The sequence below is a fragment of the Hyla sarda genome, chromosome 2 (assembly GCF_029499605.1).
Source record: "Hyla sarda isolate aHylSar1 chromosome 2, aHylSar1.hap1, whole genome shotgun sequence".
Taxonomy (NCBI): domain Eukaryota; kingdom Metazoa; phylum Chordata; class Amphibia; order Anura; family Hylidae; genus Hyla; species Hyla sarda.
In genome coordinates, this window is record NC_079190.1 from 20,543,119 (window position 1) to 20,550,807 (window position 7,689).

The 7,689-nt window shown below is 40.8% G+C and overlaps 1 long non-coding RNA gene across 1 annotated transcript in view; it reads right to left on the reverse strand.

Annotated features, from left to right (window-relative positions):
- Window positions 1-7,407, reverse strand: part of LOC130357591 (uncharacterized) — an 8,550-nt gene extending 1,143 nt beyond the window's left edge. Inside the window, exons 1-2 of the long non-coding RNA XR_008889185.1 lie at window positions 7,257-7,407; window positions 3,863-3,981 (exon numbers count right to left, since the gene is read on the reverse strand). This is a non-coding gene — a long non-coding RNA (uncharacterized LOC130357591). The remainder of the gene's footprint in view (window positions 1-3,862; window positions 3,982-7,256) is intronic.
- Window positions 7,408-7,689: the final 282 nt, after the last annotated feature.

Consider the following 7,689-nt stretch of genomic DNA (forward strand, 5'->3'; position numbering starts at 1 on the left):
GTATGTGTATGTATGTGTGTATGTGTGTATGTATGTGTGTATATGTATGTGTGTATGTATGTGTGTATGTATGTATGTATGTATGTGTATGTATATATGTATGTGTATATATGTATGTGTGTATGTATGTGTGTATGTATGTATGTATGTATGTGTATGTATATATGTATGTGTGTGTCTGTATGTGCATGTGTATGTGTGCATGCATGTGTGTGTATGTATGTATGTGTGTGTATGTATGTATATATGTATGTGTGTATATATATGTATGTATGTGTGCATGTATGTGTATGTATGTATGTGCGTGTGTATATATGCATGTGTGTGTATGTGTGTATGTATGTGCGTGTTTATATATGTATGTGTATGTATGTATGTATGTGCGTGTGTATATATGTATGTGTGTGTATGTATGTATGTATGTGCGTGTGTATGTATGTGTGTGTGTGTATGTGTGTTTGTGTGTATGTGTGTGTGTGTACACACACACACACATACTCACCCCCATTTGCCAGGGTCGGGGTTTTTGTTTAAAGTCCCATATAAGTCTATGGGAAATATATGTTACTGCATAACTTCCAAACGGCTGGAGATATTTCCATAATACTTGGTAACATGTTACTTATATGTCCACTTAAAATATAGGATAGTTAATGTAACCCTTAACTTGTGAGGGTCGGGGTTTCTGTTTAAAGTCCCATGCAAATCAATGGGAAATGTATGTTCCCACATAACTTCCGTACGGCTTGAGATATTTCGATAATACTAAGTCACATGTTACTTATATGTCAAATAAAAAGATATGATAGTTAAATTAACCCTTACCTACACCTTTATATAAAAGATGGGTTTTTGTTTCAAGTCTCATGCAAGTATATGGGACTTCCAGTACCTTACTCCACAAGCTCCGCTCTGCATCTCCTGGTGAATGTGTCAGTCCGGCTTGCAAGCCACACCCCATCTCACAAAGACATGTCCACTGTTTAAGCCCCACACCTTTTATTCTCTACCCTTTTTGTGCATCGGTCTGGCTTGCAAATCACGCCCAGTCCCACAAAGCCACGCCCCCTTCTATTTTCAGCTTACAATATCTTCATCACAAATCAGTCCCACCTGAGGACAGTATAGGAGGATGGAACATAAGGACGGGATATAAGGACAGGATATGAGGACGGGATAGGAGGACGGGATAGGAGGACAGGATAGGAGGACGGGATAGGAGGACGAGATAGGAGGACGGGATAGGAGGACGGGATAGGAGGACGGGATAGGAGGACGGGATAGGAGGACGGGATAGGAGGACGGGATAGGAGGACGGGATAGGAGGACGAGATAGGAGGACGGGATAGGAGGTCGGGATAGGAGGACGGGATAGGAGGACGGGATAGGAGGACGGGATAGGAGGACGGGATAGGAGGACGAGATAGGAGGTCGGGATAGGAGGTCGGGATAGGAGGTCGAGATATGAGGACAGGATATCAGGACGGGATATGAGGACTTGATAGGAGGTTGGGATAGGAGGACGAGATAGGAGGACGGGATAGGAGACTGAGATATGAGGACAGGATATCAGGACGGGATATGAGGACAGGATAGGAGGTCGGGATAGAAGGTTGGGATAGGAGGTCGGGATAAGAGACTGAGATATGAGGACAGGATATCAGGACGGGATATGGGGTTGGGATATAACAACAATATATGAGGACGGGATATGAAGTCAAAAGCTTCCTCCTTTGTTGATTTTCCTCCCCAACAAGGATGAGGAAGGAAAAACCGGGCAACGCTGGGTACTCAGCTAGTCTATAAATATATATATATATAATATAAATGTAATTTTATTAAGAAAAAAATTAAATGCCTTTATGGGATTGAAGAATGGGTGCTTAACAATAATAATAATAATAATAATTGAATGTTATAAATAAAATATTATTAATAATAATAATAATAAAATGGCTTTATGGGATTGAAGAATGTGCCGCTTGAATTAAGAAAAATAATAATAAATAATGAAGTGTTTCCTGATGCAGAATACGGTGCGGAGAAGCAAAGGACAGGATTAAAGAACATGTCCTTTAAGATTAAAAAATATGTAATGAAAAGTGTAATGCCTTTATGGGATTGAAGGACCCCTTTACAATAAATATTAATAATAATAATAGTTAAGAATTAAATGTTATTAAAAAAAAATTATTATAATTAAATGGCTTTATGGTATCGAAGAATAAAATAAAAGATAAATTAAGATAAATAATAATAAATACATTTAAAAAGTGTAAAGAAAAAAAATATGCCATGACAGCTCCAATGTATAACCAGATGGATCAGCCTTTTAGGGGGTTAATGGGAAAGCTGGGGGGGGGGGGGGGGGGTATGGGTGTAGAAAGTCGTAGTATTTGTGACTATCATGTGGGCACTGTAGTAGTATTACACTATATAGACCAGTGTTCCAAACCTGTGTGCCTCCAGCTGTTGTAAAACTACAACTTCCTGCATGCTCAGACTGCCAAAGGATGTCCTGGCATGCTGGAAGTTGTGGTTTTGCAACAGCTGGAGGCCCCCTGGTTGGGAAACACTGCTCTAGACCAGTGGTCTCCAACCTGCGGGCCTCCAGATGTTACTACAACTCCCAGCATGCCCGGACAGCCAACGGCTGTCCGGGCATGCTGGGAGTTGTAGTTTTGCAACATCTGGAGGTCCGCAGGTTGGAGACCACTGCTCTAGACAATGAATTGAGTAGGGCAAGATGGGGCCCCCTGATCTGGAGATCTTAGGGGTCTCAGAGATCAGACGATCCCAGTGATCAGCCGCTTATCCTGTGGAGAGGGGGGATACGTTTTTTTTTTTTATGGGCAGGAAAACCGTTTTAAGGTCAAAGTCAAAGAAATTAGCGCCGATACGACTAAACGGCGTGTAAATCGGGAAGACGTTTGATCTGGCGCGCCTGACGCTCGCATTATGTCAGATAGACAGAATTCGGCGCCTGACGGAAACTTCTTATCAATGATGTTATTCTAATAGAAGGCGCTGATATTCATCTGTGAAATGTCTGAAGACGCCCGGATCCCGACATCAAGGAAACTAATGGGGATCCTGATAAAACGCCCGCGGTCACATGAACCGAACCATTTGTTTTATCTGAACCGCGGCTTCTTATATGAGATTTAATATCTGGGAAATTTCTCCTCCATGTTCTGCATTTAGGGACCTCAGATTACAAGGATTTGTTTTAAGAGGTTTTTTTTCTTCTTCTTCATAGAATGTATAATCGCTCTTCTCCAAAAAGAAGAAACGTGTCTTTCTAGCGCCACCTATTGGCAGTGTGCTGTAAGTCCATGTTGACTGTATAAAAGAGACTTTTTACTAGTTATAACCAGGATGCTGATGTGTATTCTTTATTTCTGTTACATATGCTTTACATAGGAACTAGAGATGAGCGAACTTACAGTAAATTCGATTCGTCACAAACTTCTCAGCTCGGCAGTTGATGACTTATCCTGCATAAATTAGTTCAGCTTTCCGGTGCTCCGGTGGGCTGGAAAAGGTGGATACAGTCCTAGGAAAGAGTCTCCTAGGACTGTATCATCCTTTTCCAGCCCACGGGAGCACCGGAAAGCTGAACTAATTTATGCAGGAAAAGTCATCAACTGCCGAGCCGAGAAGTTCGTGACGAATCGAATTGACTGTAAGTTCGCTCATCTCTAATAGGAACCTGTAGTCTGGGGATGTAGTCAGTGCAGAGAAAATGGACCAGTATTCAGCCCTTCTTCCCATAGGAATAAATAATGTCCAGTGATACGGTCAATGTTTATAGTGTAACAGGGTATTGGGGGTGTCTACCTCTATCCTTGTGGTCCCTTACCCTTGTTACCTCTCTGCCCCCGGCAGGCCATTCCTTCCCATTACTACCTGGGAGCTGGGGTACATATCTGTGGCAGTGCCTTCACCCAATGGAACATCCATGGTATGGATTTGGGGGTCCTGTTGGGACAAAATAACCTTGTATGGTATAAAGAAAAACAATCATGCATAACAAAACACACAGTATAGTATAGAACAAAATCAATGTGTAAATAGGTCTTACCCACCGACAATCACACCTGCTGGCCACCCTAATCTTCACTCTAGTGACTGTTGGGTACCTTCAGTTTGTGCACATTGAATAAATGGGGCAAATACAAAGTCCTGCTCCACAGTAGCTGAAACTCTTAAAGGGTTACTACCGTGGAAAACTTTTTATTTATTTATTTTTTTATAACAATACTTTTTATTGAAAAGATTTTCATATACAAAAAGTAAAACACCATATACTTAGAACATAGAAGGAGGTGAGACACCTCTCTGAAAGTGTAAATAAATAACAACATAAGATAACTAATACACTGCGCAAGTTCTATCCATCAAATAAGTAAAATATCCGTAAAATACATTTGTCTTTTTTTTTTCGGGTCTTAGTTTTCTGTATAAGTACAAGCCCAAGTATACCAGGATCTCACAGAATATCTCAATTATCCGTTATATCTGTATCGTATTATGTGGGCCCTGTAACCAAACATCCCATCTAGTAAGAAATTCAGCCACCTTATATTCGTGCCAACCATTAAGATTAACTCTAGAAACGATCTCTTTAATGGATGGAATATGGGGTGAAGTCCAATACTTAACTATGAGAAATCTAGTGACAATTAGTACATGAATAATTATAGATTAATGGAAAGAAGAATATTGGTCTATATCCACATTAAGTAGAGCTAGAGCTGGATTCAGTATGACAGGGAAGCCGCAAATGTTAGACATTAATCTACCTATACGCTTCCACATCACACTTATTTTGGGACATTGCCACCATACGTGATAGAAGGTACCTCTCTCCTTGCACCTCCAACACTTCTCCGAAGAAGAAGTAAATCTGGCCAGTCTGTCAGGGACTAGATACCATCTATATAACAGTTTTTTGGACGTCTCCAAATGGGCCATGACCCTAGAAAGCTTGGGTAGAACTGAGTGGGCTCTACTCCACTGGTCATCCGAAAATGACATATTTAACCCCTTAAGGACTCAGCCCATTTTGGCCTTAAGGACTCAGACAATTTAATTTTTACGTTTTCATTTTTTCCTCCTCGCCTTCTAAAAATCATAACTCTTTTATATTTTCATCCACAGACTAGTATGAGGGCTTGTTTTTTGTGCGACCAGTTGTCTTTTGTAATGACATAACTCATTATATCATAAAATGTATGGCGCAACCAAAAAACACTATTTTTGTGGGGAAATTAAAACGAAAAACGCAATTTTGCTAATTTTGGAAGGTTTCGTTTTCACGCCGTACAATTTATGGTAAAAATGACGTGTGTTCTTTATTCTGAGGATCAATACGATTAAAATGATACCCATTATTATATACTTTTATGTTATTGTTGCGCTTAAAAAAAATCACAATCTTTTTAACCAAATTAGTACGTTTATAATCCCTTTATTTTGATGACCTATAACTTTTTTATTTTTCCGTATAAGCGGCGGTATGGGGGCTCATTTTTTGCGCCATGATCTTTACTTTTTTTTGATACCACATTTGCATATAAAAAACTTTTAATACATTTTTAATAATTTTTTTTTAATAAAATGTATTAAAAAAGTAGGAATTTTGGACTTTTTTTTTTTCGTTCACGCCGTTAACCGTAAGGGATCATTAACATTTTATTTTAATAGTTTGGACATTTACGCATGCGGCGATACCAAATATGCCTATAAAAAAAATTTTTTACGCTTTTTGGGGGTAAAATAGGAAAAAACTGACGTTTTACTTTTTTATTGGGGGAGGGGATTTTTCACATTTTTTTTACTTTTACTTTTACATTTTTTTTTACACTTGAATAGTCCCCATAGGGGACTATTCATAGCAATACCATGATTGCTAATACTGATCTGTTCTATGTATAGGACATAGAACAGATCAGTATTATCGGTCATCTCCTGCTCTGGTCTGCTCGATCACAGACCAGAGCAGAAGACCCCGGGAGCCGGAAGGAGGAAGGAGAGGGGACCTCCGTGCGGCGTTATGAATGATCGGATCCCCGCAGCAGCGCTGCGGGCGATCCGATCATTCAAATCGCGTACTGCCGCAGATGCCGGGATCTGTATTGATCCCGGCACCTGAGGGGTTAATGGCGGACGCCCGCGAGATCGCGGGCGTCGGCCATTGCCGGCGGGTCCCTGGCTGCGATCAGCAGCCGGGATCAGCCGCGCATGACACGGGCATCGCTCCGATGCCCCGCGGTTATGCTTAGGACGTAAATGTACGTCCTGGTGCGTTAAGTACCACCGCACCAGGACGTACATTTACGTCCTGCGTCCTTAAGGGGTTAAATCTTGTTCCCATTTAATTTTGTTCATATCCTCTATTACACCATCTTTATTGACTAAGAAATTATAACACCAAGATATGCCTCCTCTATGGTAACCCTCTTGAGAAAACCAGTTATGTAATTCTGAGTTAGCAGTGGAGAGAGGTACCCGTACAGTCTCCATGGCGAGTCTGACTTGGAGAAATTTATAGAAATCCTTGTGAGAAATATCGAATGAGTGGTGCAAATCGTCAAAGGATACACAGTTCTGTCCATCCCATACATCTCCTATTTTGTTTATTCCCTTTTGTATCCATGCTTTTAACGCGAGGTGGGGTATAAGGGCTTCTAATACTCCTATTGGAGCTTCCAGGTGTACGGTATGATAGAGACGACGTCTTTTTTTTTTTTTTTTTTAATCAACTGGTGCCAGATTTGTAAATCACTTCTATTAAAAAATCTTAATCCTTCCAGTACTTTTTAGGGGCCGTATACTAAAGAGAAATCCAAAAAAAGAAATGCATTTCCTGTCATGTCCTGACCACAGTGCTCTCTGCTGACCTCTGCTCTCCATTTTAGGAACTGTCCAGAAAAGCATATGTTTGCTATGGGGATTTTCTCCAGTTCCTAAAATGGACAGCAGAGGTCAGCAGAGAGCACTGTGGTCAGGACATCACAGGAAATGCATTTCTTTTTTTGGATTTCTCTTTAGTATACATCCCCTAAAAAGTACTGGAAGGATTAAGATTTTTTAATAGAAGGGATTTACAAATCTGTTTAACTTTCTGGCACCAGTTGATTTAAAAAAAAAATGTTTTCGACAGTAGTACCCCTTTAAGGATTTTAAGGTCTATCACTATGTGAGTTCACGGTGCTCTGTTGTGGAACAGGGAAGAAGGATTTTAGACTTACCCCTACACAGGTTATAACTCAGGTCAGTCCAGCTTCAAGTTCTCTTCACTGTTCAGAGGTTTTCCTTCTATCATCACTGGATCTTGTTCGACCCGCTAGCAGATTCCTCTCAGCTGCTACAGCACTCTTAATACCAGGCTCCATCACAGGCTGTCACTCTGTGTCCTCTCTCTCTGCTTGCACTGTTGGAAGTGAAAAATCCAAGATGGCTACAGGCACATGTCCTCAAAGCTCCTCCTTCCCCAGCTTTAGTCTCTGCTCAGTTCATTTGCTTATAGAGGGTCTAGGGTCTGTATTAGCTTAGAGTGCATGGTCTGGGGTCTGTTTTAGTTTAAAGGGTGTGGTCTGGGTTTGTATTTGTTTCGAGGTTTAAGTCTGGGGTCTGCATTCGTTTTGAAGGTCTGGTCTGGGGTCTGTTCTAGTTTAAAGGGTC